The following is a 14,809-nucleotide window of genomic DNA, read 5'->3' as shown; positions in this document are numbered from 1 at the left end:
ACCCAGGAGGCAGAGGTTGCGGTGAGCCGAAATCCTGCCATTGCACTCCAGCCTGGGCGACAGAGCGAGACTCCATCTCAAAATAATAATAACAACAATAATAAAAATAAAGGATCATTTGTTCTCCTCAGTGCCCACCAGGCCTCGTGCCAAGAAGCTTAATACCTCTGATTAGGACAGAAGAGACCCAGAAGGTGTCAGTGTTTATAGAAAAGTTCCTTCCAGGCATTCTCCCCAGGGACCCTCCTCTCCATCCTCTGTGCAACTACACACACACCCTTCTTGCAGCAAAAATTGTCCCCACAAGCCCCTTTCCCGAAAACAACGTCTTTCGTCCTCTCTCTTGGAGGAGGGCTTTCCCAGCTCTGCTCCTGGTCTCTGAAAAATGCACACAAACCTTGATATTTGGAGAGTGGGTACTGCTATGGTAGGCAAATGACATGAGCCAGCACTGGAAACCAGCTGAAGGCCCAACAGCATTTCCACAAAGGAAGCATGAGGGATAGTGATTATATGTCAAGAGTATCGTGCGTTCCAAGCTCAGCAGAAAGTGGTCACAGCTGTCTGCCCTCCTGAGGGGTAGTGGGTGCCAGGCCTGTGTACCTCAAGTGGGCATGGTGCAGTCAGTGCATTAACCCTTGGACTGATCAAAGAGAAAGAAGAGTTTCTTGAGAACATACAAGGAGGTCATGGAAAAAAAATCTCCAGGGTGTAGAATGCCACTAGAGAGAAGAAAACCTAAATTAAGAGCATGGCTTATAGAGACTTCATATACCCTTGGGAGAAAGATAAAAAAACCTCTGCTCAGGATACATTTGTGTCCTGCACCCTAGCTTCCTTACGCTGCCTCCTTGCCATTCCTCCAGGCATACTCCTCTCCCATACTACAGCAAGTAGGAGGGTTGAGGAGTGAACAAACAAAACGAGAAGTCTGTCCAACCTTTGATGACCTGTTATGGGCGGAACTGTATCTCCCCCAACATTCATATGTTTCAAACTCAACCCCCACCACCTCAGAATGTGACTATATTTGGAGACAGGGCCTTTAAAGAGGTAACCAAGGTGAAACAAGCTCATATGGCTCCAATCCAACAGGACTGTATCCTTATTGGAGATCAGGACACAGATATACATAAGAGATGACCACAAAAGGACACAGGTGGAAGGCAATTATCTGCAAGCAAAGGAGAGAGGCCTCAGAAGAAACCAAACCTGCCAACACCTTGATCTTGGTCTTCTAGTCTTGAGAATGATGAGAGAACACATTTCTGTTGTTTAAGCCTCCCAGTCTGTAGTATTTTGTTATGGCAGCCAGAGCAGACTAATATATAACTGTAACCATCTCCCAGCCCTTCACACACCTCATACTCCTTCTGTGCTTTATTACAGTTCCTTGAGCTCACCATGTGGTCTCCTCCTGTAAACACTTGCACAGGCTGTTCCTTCTGCTTGGAATGTCCTTCCTTCAGCAGGCTTACACCTACTAGTATCTTAAGATCCAGCTAGTGTCACTGCCTCCAGGAAGTCCTCAGAGAATACTCTCTCACTAACTGCCTCCTGACTCCCTCCCACCTGCTTCCCCTCTCCACCTGAGCCAGCCTCTGCACAACCTAGCATGGATCCCATTGTGGAGAGCTCTCACTGTGCTTCTCCCTCATTAGCCTTTGGTCGGTGTCTTTCATTTCTATATTTTTGCCTCCTAAAAGAGTCAAGCCCAGAGTGGTCAGTAAGTATGAGGGAGAGAACAAACAAGTGAGGACACAAGAAAAAGAAACCCTTCCTCACTGGAGCTGCCCAACAGGTATGGGACAGGAGAAAATGGCAAGAAGAGCCCGCAAGCATTAGGAGGAAAGAAGAAAAAGGACATGGTAGTGACAGTAGTGATAAGACTGCACCTACCCAAGCAGGAGGTGAGAGCAAGAGGGATTGCCTAGAGCCTGGCTACTCAAAGTGTGGTCCCTGGGCAGCAGCACAGGCATTACATGGGAGGGAGGGAGGGAGGGAGAGAGAGGGAGGGAGGGAGGGAGAGAGAGGGAGGGAGGGAGGGAGAGAGAGGGAGGGAGGGAGGAGAGGGAGGGAGGGAGAGAGAGAGGGAGGGAGGGAGAGAGAGAGAGAGGGAGGAGGGAGGGAGAGAGAGAGGGAGGGAAGAGGAGAGAGAGAGACGGGGAGGTGGGGAAAGGGAGAGGGAGGGAGGGAGGGAGGGAGAGAGAGAGGAGACTCTCAGCCCAGATGTGCTGAATCAGAATTTAAAGTTTAACAAGCTCTACAGGTGTACATCATGACTTGAGAAGAATTGGCTTAGAATGGTATCAAAAGAAGCCTAGAGTTAGACGATTTTAAGCAGTATTTTAGTATTTATATTCATTCCCCTTTTTTATTGTATTTGGGGCTTTAGAAAAAAGGACTAAGAGGAACAATTGGCTCTGAAGATGACGCTGGTTATTTTCATTCTCTGGGAATCCTCGCACTGTGGAGTGCCGCAGGGAGGGAGCATAGACGGCTGATGACACGGCCAGGGAACGGGGGAGTGGAGGAGAGGAAACCTGCCGTTTTATTTTGTGTCTGATTGTTGTTTTGGCAGCATATCTGAATCTCAGAATGAAAGTTGAGATACTGAGCTTCTGGATCATAATAGTTGCCTGGATTTCTCCCTCCTAACTTCCTTTACCCAACAAAAATGCAGAGGCTGACACGACATAAAGGGCTGAAAACCCAGGATCCTGACTATTTCTCAGGGAAATTACTCCTCACACAGGACAGATGGAATGACCAAGGAAGAGGAGTGCCTACTTCCCCCATAGGAAAAAGAGAGGAAGGTTCTGCAGAGGGGATGCTAGCTGGTTCCCCAACCAAATACCCTGACAGTCACCTCCTGGCTGCCTGAGGATGGCATTCTCACCTTGCTGAATCTATCTGTGCAATTGTAACTCCCAGAAAGGCGCTATGGGCCTCGGTGAAAGGGGTAGGTGGTTGCAGAGTATGCCCTGGGATGTAAAATAAATATAAGTGGGAATAAGGACGGGAAACTTTTAAAAAATTATCTACTGCTGGGTAACAACCCACCACAGAACTTAGTGGTTTAAAACAATACGTATTTTGCTCAAGAAATCTGCAGTCAGGACAGGGCTTAGGAGGGAGAGCTGGACTCCACTGTCAGCTGGGATCATCTCATTTGGCACCTGGCACCTGGTCTACAAAGACAAACAGCTGCGGGTCAGAATAGCTGGGCCTCTTTGGGCATCTGTTTGTGGGCTTTCACCCTGATCTCTCCAGCATGACAGCCTCAAGGCAGCCAGACTTAATGCATGCATGCCCCCGGCTCCCAGTGTACCTGCCTCAGAAAGGAGGCCATGTGACTTCTATGAGCCAGCCTCAGAAGTCAGCCATGTTAGTTCTGCTGCGTTCTCCTGCGTCCTGTTCATGGAAGCAGCTACAAAGTTCCATCTGGACTCAAGACAGGAGAACACAGACTTCACCTCTTGGTGAAGGATGTTCGATGTCACTTTGTTAGAAGAACCAAGGAGTGAGGTATATATTGCTGTGGCTACCTTTGGAAAATACAATCTGCCAGATACATTGAGAGCTCTGTGTCTTGGAATCAGAGTTTCCCATGCACTGTTTCAGGCCACAAAAAGACTGTGGAATGTTTCAAAGTATTTAGTAATGAATTCACCTTTTATTTACAAAGAAACAGGGAAGCAAGGGAAATTCATGTCATAGTGTAACAGTACACATTGCTAGCTAGGCACCATAGCTTGCTCTTCAGTTAAACATTTAAGAGGAAGATTCTGGCAGATCCAGAGTACAAACAATTTGGACAGCTATATCCATGTTGGAGAGGGAGTAAGTGCATATGCGTTGGGGGATGGTATAAAGATACATTGAGTCTATGAAAAATATTCTGTAACATGTAACAGGAGACTCGCTAGACCAATAAGGCAGAGAAAAAGCATGCTTGTTTAAGGAAAAGCTAACTGCATAAAACAGAAAAAAGATTTAATCCTATTTTTTGTGTTCTTAATACTAGGCGGTATGTACTTTCTGAAGTAAGAATGAAACTGATGAAAAAGGTGACACCTGAGATTCTGAGATTGAAAAGGAAACTGACATGTTAAGAATTGAATTCAGGTAAACTAAAAATAAAATTGTGGAATCAAAATTCAATTCTGATGCAGTGAAGACCAGAAGTGAAATCACAAAAAGCCAAATAAATAATGTGGAAAACAAGGTAGAGAAGTTTTCTATCTATGCAGAGAAAAGAAACAAAAAATGATGAAAGAAAGGATAGGTAATTTGGTCGATCAAAAATAGTTACTCTATGGATAAGAAGGACCCAAGGGAAATATAACCAGAACAAATGACGTTGCTTTAACATGGAGAAAAATGGAAGAAAAAGTTGAGCTAGAAAAAAAAATGTACAACTTAAAATACTGCACGATGTTCCGGGCAAAAGTAAAGATGTACACAGACATAATCTAGCAAATGTGTTCAAATGGAAAAGATTTTAAAATATTCTACAAACATCCAGACAAAACAAATGTTACTTATGATAAAAATGAGAATAGGCTGAATTAAGGGTACGGCACAAGACTAGATGCCACATGAGAAATGAGTAAAGTCTAAATGGTACTAGAAAGTGCTTATGACTCAAGCTGAAATGTTAATTTGCAAAGAAAACAAAAAGAGATTCTTAGATATTCTAGTCAAGGGTTCAAAAAAGATACCACCCATGCACTTTTCTTGAAAACATTAAAGATACGTTCCAGTGAAACAACATGTTAAAGACAAAAACTCAATAGCAAAAACGAGTTCAAAAGAATTGTGATAACTCCAGCTAAACATACTAAATTAAGTTTTAAAAAGTTGTAAATAAAGTACAGTTGGAAATTTTTCTTGAGATAGAAGTAATAAATAGGTCCATAATTCTAAATGACATTGGCAAGAATGGAGGAAAAGGAGTGTGTGTGGGAAAGAAGAGTACGAAATTCTTCATCTTGTAAAGAGTCAAAAGTTATATCATTCATGAATTTGATGATTCGAGAATGTATGCATTCAAGTGTGATTTTAAAAAATAGAATTTGGGCTAGGCACAGTGGCTCACACCTGTAATCCTAGCACTTTGGGAATGCCGAGGTGGGCAGGTCACTTGAGTTCAGGAGTTCAGGATCAGCCTGGCCAACATCGCGAAAACCTCTCTCTACCAAAAATAGAAAAAATTAGTTGATCATGGTGGCACACACCTGTAATCTCAGCTACTTGGGAAGCTGAGGCAGGAGAATCATTCGAACCCGGGAGGCAGAGGTTTCAGTGAACCAAGATTGTGCCACTGCACTCCAGCCTGAGTGACAGAGCAAGACTCCATCTCAAACAAACAAAAACTGAATTTGAAGAATTCAAAGAAAATACATACTTATAGAAATGGGGAAAATAAAAACCAAGAAAAATGTTAATACAGGTTGAGTATCCCTTATCTGAAATGGTTGGGGCCAGAAGTGTTTTGGATTTGGGAGATTTTCAAATTGGGGAATATTTGCAGAGTGTATACCAGTTGACCATCTTTAATCTGAAATCCTCCAATGAACACTTCCCTTGAGGGTCATGTTGGTGTTCAAAAAGTTTCATATTTTGGAACATTTTGGATGTTTAGGTTAGGGATGCTCAAGCTTTACTAGGGGGGCGGGGAACAATATAATAGAAAACATCACAGACGTTTGAGAGAGAGATCTTATTTTGAAAGTGGTTCAGGCACTTCCTAACTTTCATCTTAGGGAAATTAACTTATCTACTTAAAACCTGAGTTTTCTTGTTGGTAAAACTGGAAAAAACATACACTTCCTAGGGTACTTGTGGGGATGGATTATCTAAAGAACATAGTTCAGTGTCTGGCCCAAGTATGATTTGATAAATGAGTTGTTGTTGTAATTTGTTGCCATCATTGTTTTTTTCATTATCACGATAAAAGATTAAAAATACTTGCATCTCCCTCTGTGTCTTTTCCTCAGGGAAGCTGTCTTGGCTTTGTTTTATGAACCCACTCCTCAATTGTATCTGACATTTTAAATTCTTTGATTTGTATCCTATTCTAGATTTCTGATCAATTCCACAGACTTGATTTTTATAATGCTCCTTTCTTTACCCATGATTAAGTGTTAGTTTTTACTCGTTTTCTTGCCTGCAACTGATTTCTTTGTCAGTGATGAGACTCAGTTTCCCTGAGCCCTGGCTGAGCAAAATCACAGATACCCAGAATAATTACCCAGGATGGGAGGATGGCCAGTTATAACAATAAATTTAAGTGATTTATATTCCTATATTTAAAATACTAAGACTTCAGGATTGGGCTAAGAAAATCCAACTATGACCTGCTCACAAGGAACCTATCAAAAACAAGGAGACACATATAAATAAAAAATAAAAGAATAAAGATTTACTGGAAAAATACAAAGAAAAAATAAAGGTATTAATGTTAACTTTATTCAAGACTGGGTACATAGCTAAAAATATTCAATAGAGAAAAGTACACATAAAAATATAAAATCAGTGATATTTTATGCATTAAATATATAAATATATAAAACAAAGGTATATAAGAAGAAATGGACAGAAAGCAATTGTTCTATGTGAGACTTTTATGGAACTATTGCTCTTTGACAATAGGAAAAGACAAAATATTTACGTTTTAAATGATATGTATTATATATCATTTAAAAGGTGTCTATAACAAAACCGATGAAAATAGAAAATATTTTCCGAAGATAAGCACAGAAAATGAACAAATTATTAAAAATAGAATTAGTAAAGTTGACATATGAATTCAAAAACTTTTTAACATAACTAGAGAATATATAAAGGTGAAGAGAAAAAATAAAATGTAAAAGTAGAAGAGAAATATAAAAATAATAAACAGGAGAATTTTAACAAATACAAAATTATTTGTTAAAGCACAGTGTTCATAACTTTGAAAAGTTGAATTAAACAGATATTTTCATGGCATAGTTTACCTAACCTTAAGAAAAAGGGTCATGAACTTTTAGAAGAAATCCTGGGGATATATATGTATATGTATGTATTGTATTGCTTCCAAAGATGTCTCATTTTCTGAAAATTTTATCAGTGATAACTTTCAGAATTTCAGAAAGACAAATAATACCATGTTATATGATTTTTCTAGATATAAAAACAAAAGCTGAGTGTATAAAGATTCATTTTATGAAGTCAGCATAACATTGATCTAAAATTGACAATAGCACAACCAAAAGAAAATAAATACTATTATGATTTTGCAATGACATATTAAATATTGTGATGACATGATGAAAAAATGCTGTGCCAATCAAAAAATAGTGTTATTTTTCTTCTATGACATTGTGATTCTTAAATTTATATTAATAACAAGCAAAAAACTAAGAATGTGTTGAAAAAGGAGAATCAGAGCAATTTCAAGTGCGTAGGCACATCCTACTAGGTATTAAAATATATTACAAGCAACTGCAACCAAAGCAGTATGGTACTAGCTCAGGAGCTGGCAGGCAGATTGATAGAATAGAGCGATGGACCCTGAAATAGACTCTAGTGTGTATTCCAGCTTAAAGTAAGGACAACAAAAATGGGAAAGGCAGAGATTATTTCTCAAATGGTTAGGAAAATTGATTAACTCAAGTGATAGCTTCACTATCCAGCAGCTCAAGACAAAAACAATAAAAACAGATGGATTAAAGAACCCACACATAGACAAAAACTTCTGGAGAGGGAACGATATTTTAAGCATAAAAGCAATGTAAGTAATTACAAAGGAAAAGTTAGATAGATCTTACTGTTAACACAATTGAAAGTCCTTTACATCAAGGAACATGTTCACAGCAATCTAATTACAAATTAGAAAAAGTAGTTGTAGCAACAGAGCAGAGATATAATACTGAAAGAGTACATGAAGTACTCTTACAAATCAATTAACAAAATACTCCAAAAGACATGGGTAGAGCATCCTCACAGTAAACTTAAATACAAAATATGATTATCTGGAAAAAATACTCACACTCACAAGTAATCAAATACTAATTAAAACAGTTACAAGATGCATTTTATTCACTCATTAAAATAGTAAAACATTTTTTAAAGAAAATTTTCTTTGCTGGTGGAAGTTTGAAAAGACTCCCTAAAATACATTGCTGGCAGAAGTATAAGTCTGCACAACCTCTGTGAAAGTTTATTTGGTACTATCTATATAGGTGTCAGAGGCGTTTGAACCAGACCAACTCCATCTTGAATAGGGGCTTGGTAAAATAAGGCTAAGACCTGTTAGGCTGCATTCCCGGTAAGTTAAGCGATTTTTAGTCACAGGATGAGATAGGAGGTCAGCACAAGATACGAGTCATAAAGACCTTCCTGATAAAACAGTTTGCACTAAAGAAGCTGGGCAAAATCCATTAAAACCAAGATGGTAACAAAAGTGACCTCTGGTGGTCCTCACTGCCACAGTCCCACCAGTGCTGTGACCGTTTACAAATGCCAAGTAACCCTATATGGTCTAAAAAGGGGAGGCGTGAATAATCCACCCCTTGTTTAGCATATCATCAAGAAATAACCATAAAAGTGGGCAACCAGAGCCAGGGACTGCTCTGTCTATGGAGTAGCCATTCTTTCATTCCTTTATTTTCTTAATAATAAACTTGCTTTCACTTTATGGACTCACCTTGAATTCTTTCTTGTGTGAGATCCAAGAACCCTCTCTTGGGGTCTGGATCGGGACCCCTGTCAGGTAATGTAGGTGCTCAAATTATCATTTCCTTTGGCTCAGTAATTTCCCTTCAATGAATTTAAGAAAATAATCAGACACATGAACAAAAATAAGTATAATGCTTTGCTTATTGTTTAATACTTACTGAATAATTATTTATAATACTGAAAAATTTGAAAAACATGTTCATTAGTGGGAGACTGGCAAAATTACCTTTTCAAGAAAAGACAGTATACAGTCATTAAAAAAATCTTTTCTAAAACTTTATGAAAGAAATGCTCTTGGTAAAATAAGTGACAAAAGGAGGATTTTGAATTATATGTAGGGTAGGATCCAGTTTTTGTTACACATACAGACACATATTTAGGACAATGGGTTCTGGAGTTAGAATCAAAGTACTGGGATTTGAATCACAACTCACCACCTACTAGTTTAAGAACATGAATAATTTATATAACCTCACTAAGCCTCTGTTTACTCATCTTTAAAATGGTACTGTCTCAGCATGCTATTGTGAGGACTAAAGAGTTATTCAGTGTCAGGTGCCTAGTATACAGCCTGGCTCATAAATGGCAAGTTTTACATTCACATACATTGAGTTATCATTAAAATATGTATATATATGAGAATTACAATTTATAGAAATTTTCCTTAGTATTAAAAAAAGTATACACATTTTATAATGCCTTTTTGCCTAGGCTAATGGGCAACCTTCAACAAATATCTCATGCACTCTGCCACAGCTTAAAGGCATAAAATGAAACCAGGGCTGCTGTAAAAACCAAAATCCACCCTGCTAAACTACATTGAATAAGAGATCAGATATGTGCTCCTTGTGCTCACTACTTTCTAGGTCTTTTCTCTGTAAGTAAATGTTCTCCCATTTCCTTGTCCAGTGCCTTCCTCCTAAGTTTAATGGTAGCAAGGGTATCTATGACACAACCCCCAAGGTGGTGGCCACTCCCATTATCCCCCATCCTGTGGATGGAAGGCTAAACTTATGGCCAGTGCAACCCTTGTGGAGTTCCAGATCCCTTGAAAAAATTATCAGCAAATCTGGAGTTATCAATTAAGGAGGATATACTTTAAACACGTAAGAAAACTAAGATTTCTAGAAGGAAATATATCAAGTTGAGACAGAGAAAAAAACAGTCCTTTCAGTGTTCATAATGAAGAGAATGTACAGAGGATGCATCATTCTTGCTTTGTATTCCTATATTTAAATGTGTTGAGAGAAAATTGTAGAGACAGATATGGAACTGACGGTAGAAGAAATATGAACAAAAGGAAATACCAGGTTCTTCAAAACTGGATCATGAAACAGAAAAAAGTCTTCTCTTTTCACAAGAAATAAAGCCAGGCCTTCCTTGTAAGAGAAGATTAACATGTCACCATCCTGAATATTTATTCCTCAGAGGCAAAATGTCTTACATGCATTTCCCAGGGGCCAAGAAGTCATCTGGGATGGGGGTTGAACTTGGGAATCGGTGTGATAAGGGCCACAATGAGATGTTGGAACAAAGACCAAGTACTGAGTCTTTGAACGTCAGTGTGATGTGAAGCCAGGCACAAAGGCAGATTAATATCAGGGCTGGAACTATGAAGTAGATAAGGTTCAAGCTGAGGTCATTTGTTGTACTAATATATTAGAAAGTCTTAGAGGTCGATAAAACCTCATCCTCTGAGAAGAGTCAGGTACAGCAATTTAATTATGTTAATAATATTAGGGAAAAAACCCAATGTGAACTCACAGCATTAAAAAGCAATATTTTTTCCTAGCTATGTGTTCCAACAGCAGTAGCATTTTGGTCACTGCCTATAATTTGGACAGGAGGCAAGGAAATTAAATACTGCATAGAAGGGGGCAGTTCCCTGGCAAAGGCCCCATCCTCAAGCCTGGAAACTCACGGCCCTAAATGAGAACATGCATTCCTGTTTTTGTGCCCAAATGGTGCCTTTTGGCCTGCCATGCTCCCCTATCCTGTACCCATTATCCCAAACTCCAGGATCCACAAGCAGAAGAGCAGAGGAACAGAAGAGCTGTACAGCAGAAGAGAAAAGAGAAGGAGCGTCTGAACATCGAGAGGAGTTCAGCTGGGGACAGTTGGAGAGGGGATCGGCTGCCGGCTGGCTGAACCCCAGGGGAAGATATTCGTTCCACTCCATCCCCTCTCCAGCTCCCTATCTATCCCACTGAGACCCACCCCCATCTGGCAATACAATTTCCCGCATTTACCATCCTTAAATTTGTCCATGTGACCTGATTCTTCCTGGATGCTGGAAGAGGATCTGGGTACCAAGAGGGCACTGAGCTGGTTAACACTTAAGCCACCTGTGGATGGCAGAGCTAAAAGAGCACTGTAACACACCCAGTGGGGCTTTGGGAGTCATAGGCACCCACCCCTAGATGCTACTGTGGGGCCAAAGCCCAAAAGTGCTCGCCCTGGCTCCTGCACCTGCCCAGCAGCATGCTCCCCTTCCTGTAAGGGGTTTGAGCCATGACAGTGGCCGAACACACAAGCCACACCCCTGTCACACATCCTGCAATGGGGGTCAGGGAACTCTCCCATTTCAGTAGCATTTTGGTCACTGCGTATACTCACATGAACTCCTAAATGCCCAGATTTAGGTCTCTATTTGTCACCCTCACTAGAAGGAACTAGTACTCCTGGATCACACATATACATGCAGTAGCATGAACCCAGAGTACCCTATTGTTTCCAGAAAGGAAAGATAGTTTCAAAAATGCCAGAGACAGTGCTGGAAGGACAAAGGAGCCAGCTTCAAGGTCTCCTACTGGCCAAGTTATAATTTGAAAATCAAAAAAGGTATAATAATTGCAGTTAACTGAAATATGATGAGTTTGTAAAAGGCCAAAATTTTATAATGATATTCAGAGAAAAGTTAATATATATTAAAAGTAATTAGGATGAACATAGAAATTTGGCTATCATGGGATATGTTTAATTTTTTATTAATTTTAATGAGGAAGTTAATATAAATTAGTTTTTTATTTCTTCTATCAACTCTGTTTGATTTTAAAATATAGACATAAAACTCATGTCAAGCTGCATAACTAGAGAAGAGGCAGTGCAGGAAAAAGAGTTAGCAAAATTGCCCAGGGAAAATATACAGAAACTCTACCAAGAACAGGAGGGTCTTCCAAGCACCAGTGGTCATACACAATAACTAGAAAAAGGATCAAAACTGTGTTCCAAGATGATGAAGTCAACAAATATCTTAAAAAGGAGAATGCATTCTCCTGTCCTGATAGATGAAACCTCTGGATGGTCTCACTCAGGATGAGACACTACTGAGGCAGCCATACATTTTAAATAACATCAATAGACCAGGCCCAGTTATCATAATGACAGGACAATGGGTTATGTCACGGTAGCCAAGACAGACATCAATGGTTGATAGGGAAATTCCAGGCTACTAAAAACTAAAATCCATGGGGAAAATGTAGACTTTATTTTTAATTGATGTGAAAAGTCAAGATTAACTTAAGAAGAAAGTTTCAGCCTGATGTCCATCATTTGGATTTAGATAGTCTTCAGAGAAATAATCTGGCCTCCTGCCCTAACTAAGAATCAATGGTTCAACCAGATCCTACGACCTTGGCTGTCTAAGCTGATATTCCTTTTCTTTTTGGTCTGGAATACTATAACCTTGAGATTTTTAATTAAGTACTGCTATAATCTTAGGTAGTATAGGCGTAGTATAAAAAAATAAAGAAATGGGGAAGAAAACAAGACGTTGACATTTTAGGAATAGACATAAGTATTAGTAACATTTTTCTAATCATTGTATTTGCGTATATTTTGTGGTTTGATGTGTTTGAAGTGCTTAAAGGGATGGCATGGAAAACAGGGACTAAAATGTTGTCCTTTAAAACAACTGACACAAGAATTTTTATTGAGTCTTTCAAGATTAGTTTCTATTGTATTGAGAGCAGAACAGACTGTAGTAGGTTGAGGAGCAGATGGAAATGGTTAAGACTAGAGTGAGACAAGAGCCTTGGGGCTCTTGAGGGGGGTGCCAAAAATGAAATAATCAAGATAAATAATTCTTTTCTTTTTTCATGTCACACAGATAATGCATCCACTTCATAAAAAGGTTTGAGGGAGACACATCTCACACATGAAAACCCAATCATCGTGTTTATAAACCGCAAAAGGAGCAAGGTAAATATTTTAAGGCACTGTTTTTTAAAAGTCAAAATTAATGTAAAGAAGTCTATGATAAACAAAATGTCCATATTACATACTGGTGGGATGAAAACTAAGAGTGTGGGTGCCCATAATAGGTCCTTTTAAAAGCTGTCTGTGTGCAAGAAAGAAGGGAGCTTGGGCTGGAAGGAAAGCAGAAGTCCACGGAGTTGGGTTGGCTTGCTTTCTACTTTCGAGATGGGAGAACTTTGAACATATGCCAATGCTTAGGTGATGGCCTAAGTCCAATCCTTTCTCATCCAACATCGTAATTACGGGGAGCCACAGGAATTTGGGCACTCCAGTTGGAGATACAGGACAAACGAATTCTTCCTGTGTGCATGTTATCGGGGTGGGGGAGGAGAAAAGCTTTCATGGGACAGTGGGATGTCTTGCCTCAAATGGCAAATAGCTCTATCCTCCTGAGAACACACAAGCTTTCTTATCCCGTTTTTCCAGGCTGTGTTGATTTGATGAGCCCCTTTGCCCACATCCTGCCTATATTTCTGCCCAGGCTCAATTATCTTTTCTTTCAGCTTCTTTCACTTTGCCAGGACATCATTGTGAGGTTGGGATCAGGGAGAGAAACTCTACACCTTGTTACTTAAAGGGCAGCCAGGGACCACACCAGTTGGGAGCTTGTGTCTTGTCTCAGATCCTGCCTCATTGGGAGGCACCACTTATACCTCTGGCCTCAAACTTGCTCTCCATGGGAGGCACTTGGAGGCCTTCAAAAAAATGCCAATTGCGAGTTCTCCCCCACCGGCTCCTGGATCCTGATTTAATGGGTTGCTCTCACTGCACTTCTCAACATGGAGGGGGCATCAGGATTCTTGAAAACTTCCAGGTGATTCTAGTGTGCAGCAAAACAGTGAAGTTTGAGAACCACTGCTCTGCACCACCTACTCCCCTTTCCTAGCTTCTGTGTGGCCCTTTCCCAGCAGCTAGAGGAAGGGAAATAATCATTTTTGTCTTGGATTCGGGATCATAGGTGGTGAGATCGATGATTTTCCCTCCAAGGGTCCTGTGCCTCAAACTTTTTCACATTAAAGCCAATCAGTTATCTAGTAAGTATATTAGCTATTAGGTTCTACATTATCCCATGCCTGGGTTCCCACAACCTAAGAATACGAGTATGTTCTCACCTGTTTTCATTTCCCCTTGAAATTCCAATGAGTACTCCAGGTTGGAACAGCCCTTGTGTACTGGGGCAACCAACTCTGCAGCTTTTCTTTCCAAATTTCAAAGTTTAGTTTTTAAGTAAGAGGCTTATTTACTCGCATAAGCTTATGGGTTTTCCCAGGCAAAAAGGGCAGATTTAAGTTTAATCAAATTTGGGGGAACTTTATTAGTGTCAGCTGGTTCACTATCTTTTCTCTGAAAATGCTTCAGAACCACAATAGCCGAGGGCTTGCCTTGTTTTGATCATGGAGGTAAGACATCACTTTGTTCCACAAAGACTGAAGTTAACAGTTGAAGTTAGAGTTACTCATTTTGAGGCCTCCTTTTTTTTTTCAAACCAATTACAATGATTTGATCAAATAATTGGCCAACAGTATTGTTTTAGTCAAGGTTCCCCAGAGAAATAGAACCAATAAGACATATATATAGAGAGAGATGAAGGATTTATTAGATACGTATAGAGAGAGAGATGAAGGATTTATTAGCATATTTGACTCATTTAATTACGGAGGCTGAGAAGTCCCAAGACAGACCAACTGCAAGTTGGAGAACCAGGAAAATCAGTAGCTTGGCTCAGTCCCAAACCCAAGGTTTCAGAACCAAGGAAGGTGACAGTGTAATTCTCACTCCAAGGCCAAAGGCCCAGGAGCTGCTGATGTGAGTCCAAAGGCCAGAGAAA

General features: G+C 40.0%; 1 pseudogene; it reads right to left on the bottom strand.

Annotated features, from left to right (window-relative positions):
• Positions 1-12,822: 12,822 nt before the first annotated feature.
• Positions 12,823-12,920, bottom strand: LOC115835783 (annotated as a pseudogene).
• Positions 12,921-14,809: the final 1,889 nt, after the last annotated feature.

This window comes from Nomascus leucogenys, chromosome 6, assembly GCF_006542625.1.
Source record: "Nomascus leucogenys isolate Asia chromosome 6, Asia_NLE_v1, whole genome shotgun sequence".
Taxonomy (NCBI): domain Eukaryota; kingdom Metazoa; phylum Chordata; class Mammalia; order Primates; family Hylobatidae; genus Nomascus; species Nomascus leucogenys.
The sequence above is the reverse complement of the archived record's forward strand: the minus strand, read 5'-3'. Positions and strand labels throughout refer to the sequence as shown.